This window comes from Protopterus annectens, chromosome 4.part0, assembly GCF_019279795.1.
Source record: "Protopterus annectens isolate FY-2018-M chromosome 4.part0, PAN1.0, whole genome shotgun sequence".
In the NCBI taxonomy this organism is placed as follows: Eukaryota; Metazoa; Chordata; order Ceratodontiformes; family Protopteridae; genus Protopterus; species Protopterus annectens.
Window position 1 is genome coordinate 1,286,828,982 of NC_056733.1, and position 25,607 is coordinate 1,286,854,588.

A 25,607-nucleotide genomic window follows, 5' to 3' on the forward strand; every position below is an offset into this window, starting at 1 on the left:
CAACAAACTGATGTTTTGAAAGAGATTCTTCAGCAGCAACAGTCTAAAATTCTGAACATTGAAACTTCACTCAATGATATAGACGGAAGACTTAAAGAAGATGAATCTCACTGTGAATTTATCTTGCAACAAAATAACTGGCTGATAAATAGAGTGGATGATGTTGAAAATAGAGAGAGGAGAACAAATATTAGAATCTTTGGTCTTCCTGAAAAAACATAAGGAGAAGACATCATTTCCTTTTTAAGCTTATGGCTGCCTAATTTTTTGGACCTAAAAGAAGGTTTGTCCTATGGACTTGAAAGAGCACACAGAGCCATTGAGAAACCTATTCATTCTTTTCCAAAAGCTGCCCCAAGATCCATAGTTGTGAAGTTTCTATCCTTCTTAGACAAAGAACTAATACTAAAAACAGCATAGAGGAAAAGCCCCTTGTCATTTAAAGGTAACCAAATAAGATTTGACAATGATTATTCCACGAGAGTCCTGGAAATGAGAAAGAGATCTTGGCCATTGGTAAAACTGCTAAAGCAAAATAAAATCAAAGCTCAACTTGTTTATCCAGCTAAAATCAAAATCTTTCATCAGAATGAAATGAGATCCTTTAATAAAACTGAAGAAGCTGTTTCGTTCATTCAAAATAAAAACATTATTACAATTCCAGAAGGTATGGAATGGTCGCCGTCTACAACACTTAAAATATCTTTCGAGAAAAATAATTGGATGGATGTGAAAATGAAGAAGTTGAAGATTGGCTTCAGAAATGCTGGACTCTCTAGTTCTCTCAAAGATCAAACTAAATGATAAGGTGCTCATAAATATTTAAATAAGTATGTATCATCACTATTTTATTTGTGATTATTCCTTCATTTATTTTATTAGTAAAATATAATAATTCTTTCTCAACTAGGTATAATTGTTAAGTATGCTTGGGAAGTAAAGTCTGCCAAGTTATGCTCACATGTACTGTTCTTGCTTTGGTTCTTGGCATCTTTAACTAGGGTTAAATTGTGTATAATATGATAACAATCCTGCAATATTCACTCTCAAGGTCTGATTTTGGATATGTGTAGCAGTGTATACTCTTGTATGTATTATTTTAATATGTTTTAATGTACTACATGGTTTAAACTAAGCACAAGTTTTTTTTTTTCCCTGTATTTGCTTTTTTTATATGGATTAGCATCTCGGCATTCTAAGCTGACAGTTTACTGCTTCGCACATGAATCATCATGCTTGAGCCGTATTTGAAAAAGAGAGCGATATGTTTCCATCTATTTTGAATAGTACTTCATTTCTTTATTGGTGAAATGCATGAATGGGAACTCTGTTCTTTTCTTCTGGTGGGGTGTATTTGTTGGGTATGCTTGAATTGTAGAGTTTTTTTGATCTCTACATGCACAGTTCTTTGATTTGGATTGTGGTGCCTTTGATGGGCTTGAAATAGGTTTAATGAGGCTGCGGATCTGTGGTGTTCGCTTCGGAGTTTGATTGTGGGTGTTTGATGTACGTGTTTTGTTGAATATAGTGAATGGTTTAGACGGAGTACGGATGTTTCCCTTGTGAAGTTATTCTGTGTAGATTAGCGTTGTGGAATTCTGATCTGATAGTCTGTTGCTTCATGTGTGGAACATCATGCTCGAGCGTTCGTTGAGATGGATTTCTTTCTGCTTTCCTATAGAATGTTGAAACGTGCATTTATCATTTTCTGATTAAAATATTTAATCCCTTTTAGAATCCTCTAAGGTTCCCCAGTAGAAAGTTTGGTGCTGCTTTAAGATCGAAATATTGGTATTGTTGGGAAGCCCTTTGAAAGATACCATTGAGTTCCATACTGATTGAAGTCAACTTACAAATTAAATCATTTGTATTTCATCCAGACTAGTTTCTAGGTAGTAAGTGTATTTTAGTTCAAGGGCAATCAAATGACCCAGCTTTCCATTGACTCCTTTTCTTTGTTTGAATAAAGTCTATACTAGAATAGAAATATAGTATTAAGTAAGTTCTGTACAACGGTATTACAGTCTGCTTATGTAGTGACATCAAACCAGTCTGTTTCAGTTTGTCTCACAAATAGATTTGCGCACATTGTATAAAGGCTCCATAGGAGATTAATTTGCCTTAGTTATACAGTAGTTCAACAAAAAGACTCCAATAATAATAAATTGTTTATGAAATATGGGACTTTAAATCATAGGAATGCTGAATCCGAAAGGTAAATTGGGGGAAACACAAACAATAATCGACTGCTTCTAGTGACTTGGCTTGATTCTTAGGGTTCAGGAATGAATTAGGAAAATCTATATTCATTTAGTGTGGCGAAGGGTAGTAAACTGGCTTTATATCCTAAATATATATTTAGGTTCCCCAGAAGTAATGCAGTACTGCACGGGAGATTATCTAACAGAACATTATTAAAGTCATTTATAACAGACAAGGAAGTAAACGCTTTTGTTCTTTGTGAAATGCACATTATAACTACTGATTACCTTGTGTGCTATCCCAGTTACATACAACACAACAATTCTATCATAGATGCAAGATGTCCCTTCCTCTATACTGAGTATGATTTTCACTTCAATATTCAGCCATATGTTCTTAGAATTACGGTACATCGCAACTAGATCAGGACACAAAACTTAAGCTTCTGCTTTGTTACATTGGATACTCGTAAATATGAAGGCTTGTAATAAGAGTTTCAGTCATTTGTATCTTGGCATTCTGTGTTTAGCAAATCTTTGTTTTATTTAATAGTAAACCTGTACTAGAATTTGAAGTCCTATATCCAGGTAATGAATATTCAGCATGTATATGCTGCATACATTTACAACTTACAAAAGCTACAAAATGTATAATATAACATACACAGGTTTACAAATGCTGCACTCATGAGAGCATTAATGTCTCACATTATATGATACGACAGGCAACCCATTTCAGTTAAGGTCACCTTACCTCCATAGCACTATAATTTCAAAATACTTAAAATGGATCATTGTATAACCCTATTCTTCATTTAGTCATTAAGTATAACCTAAAATCCCTGGTGCTAGTGATGTCTTTGGTCACTTTTAAGTAGTTTTCACTGATCACTATTACACTCTGACAAAGCCCTCTGCGGGCTTAATTGGTGATGTATTTACAAGACTGCCATTAGCAACAACAGAATTATAGGGTTATCTGAGAATTGAAATGGATTACCTGCACTGCTTATGCACATGGCTTTCTTTCTGGTTTAATGATTTATGATTTGTGAGATAATTCTGATTGCTGAAGCTAGATCTTTGTTTTCTTTTTACTTTGAAATATTAATATACTTTTAGAGTCATAAAAGTTTACTTCATTTGTCAGAATGAAATGATTTCCTTGATGGAATAGATAGATAGATTAAGCTGAATCTCTGATGAAACCATAGCATGCAGACGTTATTCAAAACATTAGCACCTAACTATGCAACTATAAAACACAAATACTTAATCCAGGTTACTATTAAAATTAACACATGTGTAGCACGTTTGCACATTCAAAGCTAAAAGAAAGTCATAATATTCTTGATGTTGTAAATGTTGGAGATTGTTATTTTATGTCTCTACTGACTTGCATATTAAGGTAAATATTTAATATTTTAAGCTATAAATGCATAGACTAGTAGAAACAGATGCTGTGTGAAAACAAACTAGATATCCATTTTGTAGTGAATAGACTTTCTTGACTTCATACTTATAAAATATGCATTAATATTTATATGGATAAAGACATTAGAGTAAAGCAAACACATCTAATACAGATTGAATTCAGTAATTAGACATTATAAATTATTTAAAATAAATAAATAAATAAATTCCCTTGAAAATATGTAAATGTAGTAATGATTTGGGTTTAATCTAGTTTGAACGGAGTATGCTTTGATTGCAAATAAGTAAAGGTGGACAATCTATGTAACTATTGTACTAATTATTGATTGCTTCTATATGACTCTGTAAAACAAACTTAAAATATAACTCTAACTCAAACTATTGCAGTGGTTTTATAATGCCTGTTTTGTTACACCTCTCATTGTACCTTGTTCTGCAATGTCAACAGTTATACTGGAATGATATTAAACTGTACTGGTACAATTTTCAACCATTAACATATCTGTCTGACATGTTACTTATTAGATCATCATTTAACTGAATTATACTATCATTTTACTCTTTCAATAAAAATAGTGTGAGCTAAAATTTCTCTGGAAATAGACAAATCTAACATAATTCCACCTTAGAGTTGTCTTAAAAAAATCTGCCTATTTATTATCACTCGTATCACTATTATTTATGGAATGAAAATTGCAACATATTTAGTTGGGAATGACATCATATGAATAAGTATAAATGTAAATAACTTCAAATAATTTGTACATTGATACATTAATCGGTTTAATAATGTTATCAAATTATTCATATGGTATTAAATTCTAACTTAAATAAGCCTGATATAAGATAAAAATGATAACAGTGGTTGCTCCATTTGGTATTCATGTACAGACCATTTACGTACATGATATTGATTGGCATTGTTAGATTGATATGCATTGATGTGGTACAATCGGATTGTGATTGTATGAAACAAACTTTATTTTGTATCAAACCACAGCATATTTGTTGTCATATAATGAAATAATGTAGTAGATCTAGGTGTTTTTTCTCCGATTAAACAGCTAATGAAAGGCATATGTGACTAGGGGTCTAGTTGTAGTTGCGTGTTATAGGTTGACGCAGTGACATAGGAGTTTGAAATTTGTAACCTGATGGTGCTTTGGCACTGGTGTTATATATTGTCAATCTATATATGGTAGTTAGTAGTTATATCTGTAGATTATTTAAATTTGACACTATATAGCAATATAGCACCAGTATTTGGATCAGATGAAACATTGAAGCTAAAAAGAAATATACATTACTGATTTATTATATACACTGCATTTGTGCGTGGCAGGGACAAATTATGTATTAACATTTTATAAATTATAGGGGATAAATTGGTTGGTTAGCTGAGACCATCAGTATTCGCATAATAATTATTGTAACGTAATGGATGAATGTGATGATTACATCGACTATATATACACTTAAAGTAATGAGTATTGCATGCTTTGTTGTTTATATTTTGTGATCTGATGGTGCTCCAGTATTGGAGCTATGTATTGTTGGCCCGCAAGTGGCGTCTAACCGTCATATCTGCAGAGTATTTAAACTTGACACTTTGTAGTATTGTGACATCAGTTTTTGAATTAAACGTACCATTAAAATCAATGAGAGTAATATACTACTGTTTTAGCACATGCACCGTGTTTGTGCGGGCAGGGACCACTAGTGTATTAATTCTTTATAAATTCTAGGGGATATGTCGGCTGATTGACTGTGATGAGCAGCATCAGCAAAATATTTATTGTAATGTAGTGGATGACTCCCATGGTTATATGTTTTGAGTTGGCTAAGTACAGACTTATAGTATTGAATATTGCAAGCCTACATAGCATAGCAATGTCACCTTATGTATTGGAAATGGCTTTAATAGCCTTGGCTTTTATCTGTAGAACCATAATGTATGGATTTGTTGCATGAGAGGCATTTATGGACAATATAGAACTAGTGTGTATCATGTTTTAAGTTACAGGGGATGCACTGGTTGACCGTATGGAGCCATTTGTCTCTATAAAGTGGTTAAAGAGTATTGGACAAATGTGATAATTGCATTGACCATATTTGTTGAAAAGATTTGAAGGCTGGCTGCATTTTCCAGTCTTATTTTATTGATAAGATAATAAAACTAATGGATTTTAGCAAGTCCTGCTTAGATTTATAAAGAAAGGCAAATAACATGTGGCCAGAGTGTTACATGTGTTTGTATATATACATATACATTAAATATAATTTATGGTTTGTATACTTTGAATGTTTTTAAACATTCTATGTATGGTTATTACGATATAAAAGCAAAGAGTTTAAAGTATGCTAAAACAGCAGTAGTAAGTTAGTAAACAAGAGCTGTTTATATAAATTGCTTAAAAAGCTATATAAAAGTAACACAATCATAGTATTATTATATTTCTATTATTATTTTTTATTTGAATACGTTTTTAACTGAATGGCCTTTCATTTTAATGTGATTTGATTTGAATGTCACTTTAAATGCTAAATTGATTAATAAGATTCAACATGTGATGTATATATAATGGCAGAATGATGAATTTCAAATTTTAATGGTCTGATGAAGCTTATGTGAAAGCGCTTACCTTTTTGTATACAAATTAAAAAAACAGGTTTTATTTCATAAATACGAACGTTTCATTTGTTTTTTGAACAGTTTATGCTGGAGTTATTGCTAAGCTTTGGTTACCTCTTAGCCGTCTTACTTGGAATAATTGTTATTATACTAACTGTGAGCCAAGAGGTTTTTATGTCGTTGGGAACATTTCTTTATCTTTTTACCGTATATAAAAGCTTACTATTGACACTGTAAATCATCTTCAAGCATTGATTATTGCAATATTGATCTACTCTAACTAATCTTTATTTATCTGTTAAACTTAATAGAAATACTAATATAGTTAATGGTTGCCTAAGAACTTACTTTGATGAACCTTCTTATACATATACACTGTCAAGTTATTAATCATTTACTTTTAATAAGATTCATATAGTAAAGTGAATGAAGCCTTCTTAATTAAAAAACATTTTACCAGTAAATCTAAATATACTCATTATAGTTAAAGTTATATGCTAAACTGAATTTATTGTTTGTTCTCTCGAATTATTTAACTTATAGAATTTTCATAGGAAACATAATCTGGAGCCTCAATCTAGGCAATTTGTTTAATTCTTTAGAACGATGGTTAATCTGACTGGGGATTTTTATTCTGTCAGATTAGGAATGTTATACATTCTATGTCATTTAATGGTTTTACTAAAGTTCAATAACTTTTTTAAACATAAATTTTGTTTTTGTAGGCCTCAATTTAATTTAAAACTGTATCTATTAGTGGGAATTAGCAATTTATCATTAGAATTTAACTTTTCTAAGAAGGAAATAAAAGAATTAAATAATACATCTATTCACTATCTAATCATTTTCTACATTTAATATCTGAATAAACAAAATGGATCTGACTTTTCATTCTCTGAACATAAATGGCCTAAATAATCCAAAGAAAAGATTAAATGTATTAAAGTACTTGAAGTTAAATACAGCACAAGTAGTCTTTTTACAAGAAACTCACTTTAAAATGAATGATAGTTTTATCTGGAACCCTAATTAATACTTAAAGTTATCTAATTCTTTTTATAATAAAAAACTAAAGGAGTTTTAACACTGTGGAACAAAAATATTACTTCTCCTCAAGTTATCTATAATTACGAAGACAAAGAGGGTCTTTTATCAATTATAATAATACAATTTAATAATAGAATTTGGACATTAGTTAATGTTTATTGGTTTCCTGGAATTGGAAAAAAACTATCAAGAAACACCTAGAACTTATTATTACACATGTTAAAGGTAGTCTGATTCTAGGGGGAGACTTTAACTGCTTATTTTATAATTTAGAAACTTCTAGTAAAAGACCCTTTCATATCACCAATATAGGAAATATTTTAAAAAGTGGACAGATGACTTTCAGTTATATGATTTATTTCATTTAAAAAATAATAGCTCATTAGAATTTTCTCACACAGATTTTAGACACAAGACACAGACTAGAATTGATAAAATGTATGTATCCCAGGATTTAAAACAAAATTATTACACTTTACAATAATCCCACGCACTTTATCTGATCATAATGCACTCATTTTTAACATACAAACAGATTTTAAGAAGTTATCCTTTTCTAAAAGGATCCCAGCCTATATAACAAAACTAAAACAATTTAAGCCCTGGACAGACACGGAAATAAAATTCTTCCTCAATATAAACTTAAATAGTGAGGTAAATGTAGTAATCCTATGGGACTCCTTGAAAGCCTATTTATATGTTAAAACTATTACTTGGTTTAATAAAGCAAAGGAATGGGAGTCTGAACTAACATACAAACCAAATTACATTAGTTAATAATGATAATACAAGCTCTTCCTCCAATAAGAATAAGGAAATTGAATCCTTAAATAAAATGTATAATGACATCTTAACCCACAAAACTAATGTAGCCCTAGAAAAACTAAGGTTAAATTCTTATTCTGTATCCCCAGGACATATGTGTAATCTTACACTAAGAGTTAAAAGAAATTCTATTGAAAATAACATTGTGAGTGTGATACATGAAGAGAGAAATAATAAAAAAGTCTCTGACATAAGCGATATTCTTGATGCCTTTAAATATCTTTTCTCGGAACAAAATAAAAACAAAGATTCTCAACAAAATATCTCAGACCATGGCCTGGATTTTTCTAAATTGAGAAACTTACCAGAAAAATTAATTAATGAAATTCAAAAACAAATTTCCCTTAAGGAAATTAATGAAAAAATTAAAGAAAGTAAAAACAATAAATCACCAGGCATAGATGACATTATTAATGAAATATACAAGCTTCTACTGCCTTTGGCTATATCAGTCCTACATAGAGCTTTGAATGAATAATATTTACAAGGTATAATTCCACCCTCATGGAGATACTCATCAATTACTCCCATGCTAAAAGAAAATAAAGATTCTCATTACTGCAGCTCATATAGACCAATTTCTTTGATTAATAATGATTATAAAATGTTAATGTCTATCTTAGTCAATAGATTTAAAAAATTACTAACACACCTAATCACTGAAGATCAAACAGGCTTTATTTATAATAGACATACCCAAGATAATATTCAAAGAATTCTTACCATCATAGAAATTTTAAACAGAGATAATCAAGAAGTACTTATAATTTCCCTTGATATTGAAAAAGCTTTTAGGTTCATAGATTCATTGGTTCATACTAGGCTATCTGCCCTAGGGCATTTACAAGCCTAGCCAGAGTGTGTTTGGCTTTCGCCACCCATTTAAAAATGAATTTTGCTATGCCCTTTTTCGAGGTTAGTATACTGTGCATCTATCTAACAGTGACACAGAAGTGATACCCAGAGTAAACCTACGATCTCCCATCCACTCATCAAGATTCCTCTTGAAGAGAATCAATGAGGGACTCTGCCTAACCTGGACTGGGATTTTATTCCACAGTGAAGGGAGCCTCTGGGTTATGAATCTGTCCCTCCAGCATGTCCTATTTATTTCAGTTCTGAGGTTCAAGTCTCTCAAGCATGTAGCTCGATGGGATTTGGATTTTCTGAGGTGCAGCATGTCCATTAATTCCGGGTTGGACATGGCTTTATACGTCAGGCACAGATTGCTTATGAGCAGGTGGTATGCCACTGAGTAGAGCTGGAGTTTCTTTAACTGGGCAGCATATGGCATCTGTCTGAGCCCTTTGATCCTCTTGGTGAGGTACTTTTTGGGTCTTTCCAGTTGCTGCAGGTGTCTGGTAAGGTACATCCCAAAAGGGGCATTGTACTCAATTATGGGCCAAAAGAAGAAAGTAGCAGGACACTGCCAAGACACTGCCAAGACGAAATGTGTAAAATCACCTTTATTAAAAAGTTAGCGCTTTCGGGATAACCCTTCTTCAGACAAGATATAAAACTATAGATACAGCCATATTTAAAATACATACCATCCAATCATTTACTCACAAAAACCCGCCTGTTTTTTAACACAGGTTTTATGGGTAGCACATCATTAAGCCCTGGGGGTCTGTGAGCTCTTAAATCAACTATCCACTTAGATTCAGCCAAGGCTGTTCTATGTTTAATGTCACCCCCCCTATCATTGGCCTTCATGTTCACAATGCATCTGAATTTAAAAGTGTGCGTAGGATATTCTCTTACATGTCTATAGAGTGCATTACTTAAATCACAAGTTCTAATGTTGCTAAGATGTTGCAAGATCCTAATTTTAAACATATTGTTTGTCATACCTACATAGAGGCACGCACATTCTTCACAGTTGGCCATATAGACCAAGTGTTGTGTCCTGCAGGTTGCCCTCCCCTTAAAATTAAAAACTTTAGCTACATCAGGGTGTTTAAAATCTGTGTCACTCTTAATATATGTGCATGCCTTGCAGTTACCACAAGGGTATGTACCCACTCTCATGTTGTGTATATGCTCCTTGTCCAAATGTACCTTTTTACATAGTAGATCTTTTAAATTCCGGTTCCTTCTATAATTTAATATTGGGCGTTCACCAACTATATCCTTCAACCCAATGTCACTTGTTAGTATATTCCAATTATTCTGCACTATCTGACAAACATCTTTAATATTGCTCCCATAGGTGAAAAAAAGTTTAGGTTTGTCCTTCTTATTGGTGGCACCACTACCTTGTCTATTTCTATCCGAACCATCCAACCAAGGCATATACCTAGTCCTCCTGTATTGTGCGTGACTATTCATGGCTTTACTGACCAATGTTTTTGCATATCCCCTATTAATAAAATGTTGGTCTAACTTGAACAATTCTTCTTCACAGCATGCAATCCTCCAAAGGCAGATGTCCTGTCTGGTGGACCCCAGCCATAAACAAACTATACAATAGAAGGAGGAAGCTACTACATGATAGAGCAAAATCCCAAAAAGGGAAGGCATCTCTGATCAGTATTAGCAAAAAGCTACGGGCACACATAAAATCGTCTAAGGCCAGCTTCGAGAGACAAATTGCACAGGACACTAAGGATAATCACAAGGCCTTCTTTAGTTATGTTAGAAACCTGGGTGGGAATTCCCAGATATGCTCAGAATTAGTCCAAAATGACAAAAAATACACCAAACCCACAGATATTGCCAACATCCTAGCTGACAGGTTCAGCGCAAATTTCCCCCCCCCTTCCCCACCAAAAGGGCAAATATCTATCCCAACAGAGTGCTAGCCCCCTGACATCTCAGATGCTCAGGTAAGAGCCGCCCTCTCCAAAGCAAAAAACACAGCATCAATGGGACCAGACGGTGTCCCGGGCTGCTTCCTACATGAACTCCAAGAAGAATTAAACCCAAACATAAAACTACTGTTCAATCTCAGCCTTACTACAGGATATGTACCCAAAGAGTGGTGTACAGCAACAGTGGTCCCTCTCCACAAAGGTGGTGCCTCAACGGATCCTGGAAACTATCGCCCCATAAGCCTGACTAGCTTGGTCTGCAAAGCTATGGAAAGGATCATCATGGACCTCATAAATAAAGATATTGGGGACCTACAAACACTGGATCCTACCCAGTTCGGCTTTGTTAAGGGCAGATCCTGCCTCTTAAACCTGGTCGATTTCTTTGAAACAGTCACCAAGGCCATTGACGAGGGGAAGGTGGTCCACACAACCTACCTGGACTTCGCAAAAGCCTTCGATACAATACCCCACTCGGGCATTATAGATAAGCTCACCAGCTTAAATATAAACCCCTATGTCACTAGATGGGTTGCAAACTGGCTCAAGGACAGAACCCACATGGTTAGAATTGCTGGAGCCATGTCAGACTCCAAACCAGTTACAACTGGCGTCCCACAAGGCTCAGTCCTGGGACCTCTCTTGTTCGGTATATATTTCTCGGAGGTACAGGCCAACACGGAAGGACTGTGGCTGACCAAGTTCGCAGATGACTGCAAACTGGGCGCCATAATTGACTCTCCAGCCGACACAAGCATCCTACAAAAGGGCCTCATAGAAACAGACAATTGGTGCCTGAGCCATGGCCTCAAGCTAAACGCCAAAAAGTGTATAGTCATCCCCTTCGGCAAAAACAAAGTGCCCACAAATTACCACATAGAAGGTAATCCATTAAGTACGGAAGAAGTAATTAGGGACCTGGGGACCCAAGTTGATAGCAATCTCTCATTCGACAACCACGTGGCCAAAGTGGTTAGAAAATCATTTTATATAGCCCACCTAATCATGAAGGGATTCACATCTAGATCAGGGGAGGTCATCATTCCTCTTTACTCATCCCTCATCAGGCCCATAATTGAGTAAAAAACAAGCAAAGATTAAACGTTATGCTGAAGTCCTGTTTTACCAAACAGATAAATCCAAAAGAAGAAAGTAACAGGACACTGCCAAGACACTGCCAAGACGAAATGTGTAAAATCACCTTTATTAAAAAGTTAGCGCTTTCGGGATAACCCTTCTTCAGACAAGATATAAAACTATAGATACAGCCATATTTAAAATACATACCATCCAATCATTTACTCACAAAAACCCGCCTGTTTTTTAACACAGGTTTTATGGGTAGCACATCATTAAGCCCTGGGGGGTCTGTGAGCTTTTAAATCAACTATCCACTTAGATTCAGCCAAGGCTGTTCTATGTTTAATGTCACCCACCCTATCATTGGCCTTCATGTTCACAATGCATCTGAATTTAAAAGTGTGCGTAGGATATTCTCTTACATGTCTATAGAGTGCATTACTCTAAACTCTCCTTAGCATGGAGAACATCGATATCTGTGCAGTAACAGAAACCTGGTTCAGGGCTCCTGAGAGCACCCCAGCACTACCAGGTTATACCTCATACCATGCTTTTCGACCCCAAAACTTGGACCGAACCACAAAAGGAGGGGGAGTATCGATATTCATCAAAGATACCCACACCTCCAGGTTGGTGGCAAAGCACGAAGCATCAGAGACTATCCATGTGCAACTAACAGTGGGTAAAACTGCCTTCCAGTTTATAGCCTGCTACAGACCACCCTCCCAAACCCAGGAACCCCACTCGGCCTTCCTGAGAACACTGGAAAATATGAAGGTCTCTCCAAACACCATTATATTGGGTGACTTCAACTACCCAAGCATAGACTGGGAGCATTACTCTAGCTCCAACACCCTAGCCCAAAGGTTCCTAGAATTTATAAACTCAAATGCTATGGAACAACTTGTTACCACTCCCACAAGAGGGAAAACATACTGGACCTGATCATCACCAACATGGGGACTCTATGCTCCAGACCAGAAGTGTATCCCTCACTGGTAAGATCAGACCATAAACTAATCTCACTGGATATTCACATCCTGACCCCACCCCCTGCCCAGAAAACCACAGTGAAAAACTTCTCTAAAGCAAATTTTACACTCCTCAAAACTGAGGTGGAATCCTTCAAAGCCCCCGGGCCTGTGGAAAATACGGCCCAGACCACAGAATCCTTTATAAACGCATTCTATGAACACCTTCAGGAATGCATGGATCATGCGATCCCAAATAAAACCAAGACCCAATCCTCCAAAGGCAGACGTCCTGTATGGTGGACCCCAGCCATAAACAAACTATACAATAGAAGGAGGAAGCTACTACATGATAGAGCAAAATCCCAAAAAGGGAAGGCATCTCTGATCAGTATTAGCAAAAAGCTACGGGCACTCATAAAATCGTCTAAGGCCAGCTTCAAGAGAAAAATTGCACAGGACACTAAGGATAATCACAAGGCCTTCTTTAGTTATGTTAGAAACCTGGGCGGGAATTCCCAGATATGCTCAGAATTAGTCCAAAATGACAAAAAATACACCAAACCCACATATATTGCCAACATCCTAGCTGACAGGTTCAGCACAAACTTCTTCCCCCCTTCCCCACCCAAAGGGCAAATATCTATCCCAGCAGAGTGCTGCCCCCCTGACATCTCAGATGCTCAGGTAAAAGCCGCCCTCTCGAAAGCAAAAAACACAGCATCAATGGGACCAGATGGTGTCCCAGGCTGCATCCTACATGAACTCAAAGAAGAGCTAAACCCAAACATAAAACTACTGTTCAATCTCAGCCTTACTACAGGACATGTGCCCAAAGAGTGGCGTACAGCAACAGTGGCCCCTCTCCATAAAGGTGGTGCCTCAATGGATCCTGGAAACTATCACCCCATAAGCCTGACTAGCTTGGTCTGCAAAGCTATGGAAAGGATCATCATGGACCTCATAAATAAAGATATTGGGGACCTACAAACACTGGATCCTACCCAGTTCGGCTTTGTTAAGGGCAGATCCTGCCTCTTAAACCTGGTTGATTTCTTTGAAACAGTCACCAAGGCCATTGACGAGGGGAAGGTGGTCCACACAGCCTACCTGGACCTCGCAAAAGCCTTCGATACAATACCCCACTCGGGCATTATAGATAAGCTCACCAGCTTAAATATAAACCCCTATGTCACTAGATGGATTGCAAACTGGCTCAAGGACAGAACCCACATGGTCAGAATTGCTGGAGCCATGTCAGACTCCAAACCAGGTACAAGTGGTGTCCCACAAGGCTCAGTCCTGGGACCTCTCTTGTTCGGTATATATTTCTCGGAGGTACAGGCCTGTGGCTGACCAAGTTCACAGATGACTGCAAACTGGGCGCCATAATTGACTCTCCAGCCGACACAAGCATCCTCCAAAAGGGCCTCATAGAAACAGACAACTGATGCCAGAGCCATAAAGAAATTCTGCCATTATCAAATTTGCCTATGACTTGATAAAACATAAAATTAGTGTTGTTTGTGCTCTCCTCACTTTGTAAGACATTGTGGCATGAATCCTTTCAGTCCTCTTTGCTGAGTTTAGTTTTTGCAGTTTTTCAAACCTCTTTCTTCTGCTAAACGTTTAGGATCTTCCAACTCCTTCCTTTTTCAGTTACTGTCCTTCTTCTAATAAGGCAAACTGAACTGCAAGCTACACAAATCTTCCTGTTCACCTTTGTTTTTAACTGCCACACTTTTAAAATTAATTCATATTTTATGTCCATCTTCATGCTTTGTAATATTTATTTTTAATGAATTCTTAACTTGGATGGCCTGAGACATTGGTAGAATTTTTTTTTGCCCAAAAGATTCCTGAATTAATAAATTGTTAAATCAGACGTAAGAAGACAGACAATCAAACAAGGAAACCAATAGAAGATATGTTATTGTTCATAGGTTCATAGGTAGATACTAGGCTATCTGCCCTAGGGCATTTATAAGCCTAGCCAGAGTGTATTTAGCTTCCGCCTCCCTATTAGAAAGCCAACTGTGCCTCTGTAAAGTAGGTCACAGAAGGTACCCTTTTAAGATTAGTTTACTGTGCCTCTGTCTAGCAGGGACACAGAAGAGATCCCAGGGGTGAATTTGCGATTTCCCATCCACGCGTCCAGATTTCGTTTGAAGAGGGTCAGCGAGGGGCTATGTCTAACATGAATTGGGATTCTATTCCAGAGTGAGGGGAGCCTCTGGGAAATGAATCTGTCCCTCCAGCATGTCCTATTTATTTTTGTGCTGAGGTTTAGGTCCCTGGAGCGTGTAGCTCTAAGGGACTTGGATTTTTTGAGGTGGAACATGTCCATTAATTCTGGGTTTGACATGGCTTTGTACATCAGGCATAGATCGCCTCTGAGTAGGCAGTAAGCAACTGAGTAGAGCTGGAGTTTCTTTAGTCGAGCTGCATAGGACATCTGTTTGTAGCCCATGATCCTCTTGGTGAGGTACTTTTGGGGTCTCTCCAGTTGCTGCAGGCGTCGGGTAAGGTACATCCCAAAAGGGGCATTGTATTCAATTATGGGCCTGGTGAGTGACGAGTAGAGGGGCACAATGACCTCTTGATCTAGATGCGAACCCTTTCGTGATAAGGTGGGCTATATAGAAGGTCTTTCTAACCACTTTGGCAACGTGATTATCAAAGGAGAGATTACCATCTACGTTGGTCCCCAAATCTCTAATTACTTCTTCCGTACTTAATGGATTACCACCTATGTGGTAATTTGTGGGCACCTTGTTTTTCCCAAAGGGGATGACTATGCACTTTTTAGCATTTAGCTTGAGGCCGTGGCTCTGGCACCAAGCATCCGTCTCTGTGAGACCCTTTTGGAGGATGCTTGTGTCAGCTGGAGATTCGATTATGGCCCCCAGTTTGCAGTCATCTGCAAACTTTGTCAGCCAGAATCCCCCCATGTTAGCCTGAACCTCAGAGAAGTATATACCGAACAAGAGAAGTCCCAGAACTGAGCCCTGTGGAATGCCACTTGTAACTGGTTTGGATTCTGACATGGCACCTGCGATTCTGACCATGTGGGTTCTATCTCTGAGCCAGTTTGCAACCCATCTTGTGATATAGGGGTTGATATTTAAGCTGGTAAGCTTATTTATGATGCCCGAGTGGGGTATTGTGTCGAAGGCTTTTGCAAGGTCCAGGTAGGCTGTGTGGACTACCTTGCCCTCATCTGTCTTTAGATTTAAGTCAATATTTGCTAGGCATGTTTCATTGTATTTATCTTTTATGGAGACATATGACTGCTGATTCCCTCTTTTTGCATTCTAAATGGAACTTTGATTCTCTTGTTTTGCATTTTAAAGAAACTGAACATTAGGTATAAATGTATGATATTTCTAAATAGTCTTTCTTCATCCTCATTGCATGACCTATGTGAGTGTACTTTAGAATAACATAAACATTAAAAAGATGCATTTATACAACACTGATGCATATTAAAATGAATCACTGACATAGCCTTATTGTTCTGTCAAGGGAGGTGTATGCATTAGCACTTCAGGCTACTTTTTGTCATGCATTAATTCTCACAAGTGATATTACTTGTTTACTAGTACAAAACGATTTATTCATTTGGCATCAATTGCACAGTTCTTGCTGTTTGATAAGGTTACATAATGAACAAATTGTTCAACAAATAAAAATGCAGTGCCTAGTAATAATCTTATAATGAAATATTTAACAGCCACTAACTAGAAAAATCCTTTCTGCGCCAAACAAGAAACTGCAAACAACTAACAAGATATTGTTCTGTAAGTTAACAAAAGTGCAGATGAAGTCTGTTTGACTGCAACATGCAGATCATACAGCATTCTAAAGAACCAAGTATACACACGGACCAAAGCCCCCAACACCCCTAATACTACTGGCTGCACCCCACACGTCTTAACATTATAATACAACCTACTTGGTCATAAAACCATGCAGACACGATAAAAATAGCTTCTTCAAAAGCCATATCAATCTGCCAGGCATATTTAAACAGGCTTTGAGTAAACAATTCCTTACAAATCAAGCACTTGTCCAAAAATATAAACAAATACACTATATTAATTGCCACTCTGGAAATTGTTGCTACACATAAAAATGTAGGGCTTACACTCAGCTATAAGCCTTTTTGAATCATATCCCAACATTCATAAGCCAGAAGTAACAGGAATATGATAGTTTGCATATGTAGTAAACACACTACAACAAATCAATTGTTTTTTTAAATCGTAGTTGTGGTAATAGTGATTATACACAAAGTAATAAAGCATAGAATCTTCCTTCCAGTAGTTAAAAGGGGACTGCACATTTAACTTTTTTCCAGTGTACACTCATTAGCAGTTTACAGACCTGTTGTTGTTGTTGTTGTGTCTTTTGGCTTTTCCCGGTTAGGGGTCGCCACAGCGGAACTCTGGTCCGCTAATGATTGGCAGTTGATTTTTACGTACCGAGTTGCCAGCCCTGACGCACAACCTTCAATGAAGGAATGCCCATTCACGCATGTCTTCACTCAGAAGACGATCTAGCTGAGAGTTGAACCGGACAGTGTCTTACTGTGAAATCAATTTAAAGTTAAAACAAAATATACCAATTAGGGAATAGCAGCACAATTCAAATGGTGCAGATCTAATAATCAAAACATTGTGATAGTCCAAATGTGAAATGCAACATTTCCCAGCAAAGAAAGTGTGTGTGTGTGTGTGTGTGCGTGCGTGCGTGCGTGTGTGTGTGTGTGTGTGTGTGTGTGTGTGTGTGTGTGTGTGTGTGTGTGTGTGTGTGTGTGTGTGCGTGCGTGTATAAAGAAATACATGGTACACTTTTATGAACAATGAAATGAGATACATTTCCCATTTTACAGTACATGCCTGTCATGAAAATATATGACAATCTCCATAGTCACTCTTTGTAATAAAAGCAACCCACAGAAATCAAAAGCTTGACATTGAAAGACTGAGTATGGAACACAGTCTACACCAGAAAACAGAAACAGAAAACTGCATGTGATACTGTGGATCATGGCAGATAATCAGTTAGGTCCATGAGTCTACCAGAGACAAACATAACAACTACTCCTAGAACTATAAAGATAAATTAGCTTTTTGTGCAGAGAAGTGAAATGGGTGATTGTAATAGGGACATTTCAGACATCGACCTGGGGTCCACAGCTCCAAGGGCGCCCATGAGCAGCATAGGAAAAAAAGGAATATAATAGTTGCCTTGAATTGCAGCAATACCATCTCTTTCTGCTTTACTGTTTTTAATAATATCCTACATTTGTTTGTTTAAAAAATGATAACAGATGTAGAGAAATCTTCACTTTTAAATATACCAGTGACTCAACAAATATTTAGGAATTTAAATTGCCTGTATTATAAGGTATTTCTTTTCAAGACAAAGGTGCAATTCAGATACTAAAACTGCAAATCTACCTTAGACATATTAGAAGGGAGATAAAAGGTAGCAATTTCCCCAAGACTGAATGGTCACAGCCACAATCATGCTGGTGAACATATTACTACCATAGGATGATATAATATTGTCTTTCGTGTACTGAGACACTTACCCACTACATCTGTTATTCATATAACAGTGATATCCTTTGTATCCAGTAAGGATACTGGGTGAATTGCTATTGTTAAACCATGTTCCTGTAACAAACACAGTACTATAATTGTTAACACCAAGTCCGGCTTCAAATTCATCTACAATGTTGCTCAAACTGCTGCTTAATCTTTGGAACCATTCATGCCTTAAGTGATTATAGCTTAAGATGGCGCTGCTACATTTCATGCATACAAATTCTAACATGAACTGGTGAATCTGCAATAAAAGCATTGAAAGCTGAAGATGACATTATGCACAGTGTTGACCTTGAAGTGTTAGGAATGTTCAAAGCTTATCCATCAAAATATACCCCTTGAAATCACAATCTGTTCTATTTAAGAAGAATCCTTCTGCCTTTTATATCGGATGTTTGAATGCAAGTGCTGTCATTGGTTTTAGAAGCAACAGAGGAGCAGGAGTTTGAGGAAAAGGTTAACTGAATTATAAAAGAAAGCAGGGCTAGCAATTAGGGCAAAAGATAGGGCTTTTAAATGAAAGAGGAGTGGAAAGATACAGGCGCTGAAGAGCAGAAAAGAGTTAAGGGCAGTAAATATAAAAGTTGAAAGAGTTAGATGATGGGATCAAAAAGAGAAACAAAGGCTTTTTGACTACAAAGCAGAAAGGAGGAAAGAAAGGACAAAACTGGCCAAGCTAACAAAATGGGAGATTACAAAAGACTAAGACAGGTGCAGAATGAATAATTTACTTTAATCTTCTTAAAGAAAATAACAGTTCTACTGGCAGAGAAGGATAGATCCCTTATTATGGCATAGGCATCCAGAGTTCATTTAGTGGGTCTGCCATCTTTTGGAGCTGGGTTTGGGGTGAAAACTGATGAGGCTTAGACTGCTCATTTCACTTTGGGAAGGATGGGAAAAGGTGGGTGTCCCTTGTACAATCACCTTGAAAGAACCTGAGTGGAGAGTGGTGATCATGTGGAGGTGCTGCCTACAAGAGGGGCAGGTTCATGTGATTATGTACACATGAAATAGTGTGCTCATATCACAGTATTCCACTGCACACAGACCCCAGTGCAAAGGCATGCTAGCACTGTAAAAGAAACTCCCAATTCTTGGTAAACAAATGATGGCTAACCCAGCCAGCTCATTCAACTGTTACTACAAGGGAATAAATGCAAGAGAGCTCTTGTCCCAAGTAATGAATGGATCAACAGAGTGGCCAGGTAGTAGGGCTCAATGGCCATTGAGATAGACAAAGGAAAATAAGAAAAAGCTACCATGTTAGGAGGTAGGCACATCAGAATGGGGAAAACAGTGAGCAGACATTGAGAGAGATAGATAAGATGAAGGCGGAGAGGGAACTGCCTTCTGACAGGGAAGGTCAAACCCAAGTAACAGTTAGGCTACTTCACAGAGTCTCTGAAAATCTGCCCAGTGTACTGGTAGATCCCCTTGATAGAAATCTTCAACTGATTACTGTCTAGTGCAAAACTACATGAGGCTTGCAAGACAGCAAGTGTGGTACTCTTGTACAAGGAGGGGAGCAAGAAAAATCTGAGGAACTGCAGGTCTATTACGTTAAAAGCATAGCTGAGAAAGTCAAGAAGAGAATCCTGTGAGGAAGGCTAATGGTAGTTCAAAAATGATAAAACAGCAGCCAAAATGGGTTCATGGACAGAAAAAATTGTTAGTAGAATCGTATACAACTGTAAGACTGGCTTACAAGTAAACTTGACAAGAGAGTAACAGTAGACATAGTCTGCATGGACTTCACAAAGCTTTGACTCAGTCAACACAGGAGGCTGATAAGAAAACTGAAGGGGCTGGGGCTATGAACAAGACTCTGGTGGAAAGGTGGGGCACACAGAGTTATGGTGATAGGGACAGTGTAAGGAACTAGGAAATTGACTATTGGAATACTGCCAGAACTGTCATGGGTCCAGTACTCTTCACTGTGCCAAGGTCAAACATACCTGAGGGAACAGGGAATAGGCTCACACTCTCTTCAGTGATAAAACAGTTAGTTAGAGATGACTGCAGAAGATTCTAGAGGAAGATTTCTAAGTGTGAACAGGTGGGCAGAAAATGGGCAGTTAAGCAGCAGTGTAAATAAACACAAAGTCCTTTACTTAAGCCACAACAACAATGATGTAAAATATCAGTGAGGGTAAAAGCACTGATAACAGCAGAACATGAAAATAATTTGGATATACTGATCACAACCGTACCACACCACAAGGAGTAGAATGAGAGGGCAAGTGCTGCAGAAACAGAATGCTGGGTCATGCCAACAGGGGGACAGAGTGCAGAATCAATGAGTTAGCACTGCCAGTTTACATTACATTGGTCAGACCAAACCATGAGTAGTGCATGAAGTTCTGGTGGCCATGGAAATAAAAGGACACCAGCTGCTAGAAGGAATCCAGAGGAAAGTAATGAGGAAGATCAGTGGGATACAAAAGAATGGATATGAATAGAAACAAAAGTAACTAGACTTTCTGTCACCTGATACCACAAGATAGAGGTGAGTACATGAAACTGGGGCACAAAAACTTGCCATGGATAATAGGATCATAGGATGTTACTAGGCTAATGGCCCTGGGGCCCTTACAAGCCTGGCCAAGAGTTTATCCCCAAAAAGGAAACCTCAGTCAGCACCTGTCACCCCTGTCAATGTGGAACAAAGGTGGAATCCCTGGGACAAATTTGTGGTTTCCCATCCACTCATCAAGGCTGCACTTGAACAGAATCAGTGAGGTACTTTGTCTGACATTTATGGGAAGTCTATTCCAGAGACCGGGCAGCCTCTGGGAGACAAACCTGTCTCTTCAGCAGGTTTTATTGATGTTACATGTCAGATTTGGGTCTATTGAGCAGGTAATGCACAAGGAGATAGATTTATGGATATGGAACATCTCTAGTAGGGCAGGGTCCGATATTGCCTTGCAGGTGAGACACAGATCGGTTCTGAGCAATCTGTATGATACCAAGTAGAGTAATAGTGATTTGAGCCTGTCCACATAGGACAGGTGTTGGACACCATGCATTCTCTTTGTGAGGTATTTCTGTGGCCTTTCCAGTTGGTGCAGGTGCTTGGTGAGGTGCATACCAATCAGGGCATTATACTCAATTATAGGCCAAATGAGGGAGGAGTACAGTGAGGTAATAACCTCTTTTTTTCTGGATCCAACCCCTTTACTTATGAGATGAATTAAGTAAAAGGCTTTTCTGACCACTGTTGCCACATGATGGTCGAATGTGAGACTACTGTCAACTTGAGTACCCAGGTCTCTCACCACATGTTGTGTGCTTAGGGGGTTGCCATTGATGTGGTAATTATTAGGAGCCGTGTTTTTGCTGAATGGTATGATAATACTTTTTTGCATTTAACTTAAGGCCATGATTTTGGCACCCGTTATTTGTAGCACCCAACTTACATTCATCCACAAACTCGGTCAGTCACAGGTCATTTGTCTTTGTCTGGACCTCTGACAAGTAGATGCCAAACCATAGGGATCCCAGGACAGATCCCTGGGGAACAGCACTAGTGACAGGCCTTCTGTCAGAGGTGGTGGTACCTATTTTGACCTTATGGGTCCTATCACTGAGCCAGTTGGGCACCCACCTGATGAGACAGGGATAAACACCAAGTTGTGTTAGCTTTTCGATGATGTCTGAGTGCAGTTGTACAGGTGCTTGTATACTGCACTGGTGTACTCTTCAGCATAGTTACCTGCATCCTCTGAGGGGGGGGCGGTGGTGTGAAGTGCTGATACCCTACCTTAGGAGGCTGTAGTCAGCTTTCGAGAAGTTTAGACTGGTTACAACTGGGAGTTGTTGGGTGGGATAGGAACTTTGAATGAGACAGACTGATGATCTGATCTCACGAGGGAAGAATATACTATGGGACTGGTGCAGCAGTCACCCATGTTGGTGAGAACAAAGTCCAGAATGTTATCTCCCCTTGTGGGGGATGAAATGAGCTGATCTAGTGTGTTAGGACTGATGACATCAAGGAATCATTGGGTGAGTGCATTAATGCAGGAATAGTTCATCCTGTCTATGGTGGGGTAGTTGAAGTCACCAAGGATCATCCTCAATGGAAAGGATGGGGGGGCACTGCACCAGACAGTAAAGATTACTCCCTGAATCTCCTATGTCTCCAAAGAGAGGGTTATGGACCCATTAAATAGATTTGTAGAATGTATGGTGGAGAGAAAATTTATTAAGGCATTCAAGTGGGTGTGGGAAAGGCATGACAAGACGGTAAGTGGAATGTTAAATGCTTTTAACTTAGAGACTAGATAAGCTTATTGTTGCCTTTTGCCATCAAGCAGTTCAAGAAACAGCAAGAAAATAATTTTATACTTAAACTTAATAGTGCTGCCCCTACCTATCTAGTATTTTAAAATGTACATATCTCACTCCATGCTCCAGCTTTGTAATTTATCTTAACCCTAATCCTGCTCCTGTCCCACACCCTAATACAGCTTACCTTAAAACCCTTCTGATAATACCACTACATAAGACAGCTCAGACACTCACCACTCACACATACGTGCGTGCGTGCACACACACACACACACACACACACACACACACACACACACACACACACACACACACACACACACACACACAAAATAAATATACCCCTAACCTAACTGTGAGACAGTATCAGTATTTTAGCTGCTGTTTGTGGCCTAGCTGTGACTGATTCAATAGACATCTGGATACAGAAAGCATATACGTATATTTTATGGCACTTGATCCGTTATCAGTGATAGTCAATAAAACGTCTGCATTTATTAATTTGCTTGACATTGCTTTCCTTTGTGTCTGCATTTTGTTTTCTATTTTGCTGATAGTTACCAAAACTGTAGTGCTGTTATTTATTTGCTTGATAAACATTTCTGTAGTGTTTTCTACCTACCTGGTGGCTTTGCAGCTGCCTACCCTTATTGTAAATTTGATCTGGGACACTCCTCCCAGTCTATTGTCATTAGCTCATTCTACCTAATTCAGAGAGAGCATTTGAAAAAGCCAACCCACTTAAGTTCGTAACCTTGAATTATCTTCTGTTCCTCATTTCTCCCTTTCCACTTTACTAAAAAAACTTTGTTAGAATCTCCTTGTGCTCTGACTGAGTGTGCTTCTCAAACAATCTGTAAATTTAGACCTAATATGTATATTTTTTGGCACCTTTTAACTGTTTAGAGTTGAACAAAACAACAATTGAATTCAGTTCATAATACAGTTTGAATAAACTGCATTTATTTAAATAGTATTTGCTTTAATATTGCTACACACTCAAGTGTGCTAGCTTGCACCACACTTGAATTGTTTTGGGGCTGTTTTAACTGCTTTTCTGTAAAAAAAAAAAAAAAAAAATCTAAGCTTGTTAACTGCCTTTCCTGTAACTAGTCTAGTCCAGATACAGATTTCCTGTATCCAGGACTGTTTGTAAGATTCTATCCCCCCAGGCTTTCTGTGTTGGTGGGTAGCCTTCTAGCTTATCAGTGGGAGTTGTAAGCACTAGGTAGCCTATCTACCACAAGAGGAGTGGATTCTGGCCCAGAAATTTAGTTTACTGGCTGTTTGGGAAGTTTTTCCATCTCTTACATTCTGGTTTAAAAGCCTGTGTTTGCACTTGTTTCCTGCCTTTCCTGTAACTAGTCTAGTCCAGTTACAGATTTGCTGCATACAGGAGTGTTTGTAAGCTTCTGAAGGGTGCCATAAAGTCTGCTCTTCAAATTTTCCCTAAGATCTGTTCGTTTTCCCCTCTTCTGCACTTTTACTAGCTTATTAGTCTAGCACTTTAGCAGACTTCTTGTACCAATTATTGTAGCACATAAAAGTGCTACCAGCACTAAACATTCTACAAGGAAATATCTCCTGTACTTATTATTAATGTCCACCCCTCCAGGCATGTCTAAAGGTCAGTTCCTTGTGTTTTCTCCTATTAACATGGTGAACTTGGGCATTCTCAAGCAATGTAACAACTGCCTCATGTACACTGACAACCCTCTTCTCTTACCTCACAACACTCAGACTTGTGAGAGATGCACTTATATATCCAAATTGGAAGCCACACACTTTCCAGCCAAGACCGGAATAGATGGTCAAGAGGAGAAGATCAACACTTGTACCACACCACATGGAACACATAACCCTCCAGAACACACACCAGCACTACCTTCACATAAAAATACAAATCACACACCCACCTTTGTGGTGGCTCTCATTAAAAATCTACCCAAACTGCACAGACTTCCAAGGCAGAAACACACATGACCACCACAACACAACACTAATCACAAGACAGATAATTCTCCTAAACAGTGTGCCACTCAACCAAAGCCCCTAAGGCAAAACAGCATGCCCAACACACTAGTCATAGGTGACTTGATAGTGAGGCACACTGATGTCCCACTCACTAGGTTTAATAAGGAGACAATAACAGTCAGCTGCCTGTCAGGTGTCGGGATCCACCACATAACTCATGCACTCAGGTCACTTAACAACAGGTACAAATATGACTGTCATAGTACATGTAAGTGTGAATGACATGAGATGTACCTCCCTGGACTACATGAAAAAGACATGGAGGAGCTCTTGGATTATGTAGCCCAGGGGGGGTATGTCTCTAGCCCTGAGCAGCCTCCTACCATCACCCAGAATTATACCACAGTACAAGTAGGAAATGTCTGATTTCAACAATTGGCTAAGTTTCTGGTGTCAGTCTAAGGGGATCCAGTATCTGTCTGCCTGGGATGACATAATTGACAGACCTCAATACTTTGCCAGAGATGGCCTGCATCTGTCACCCCTGGGCTTCCGGATACTGACCAAGGCTCTTGTCACCCCTTTATTGTCTTTTTTAGGTGTTGCTCCAAAGACCAAATTACCACCATAACACCTATAAACAAATGCAATCTAAGGGTCATGCTGCTCAATGCTAGAAGTCTAAATCTCAAAATGCACTCGCTTGAAGCACTCCTTCA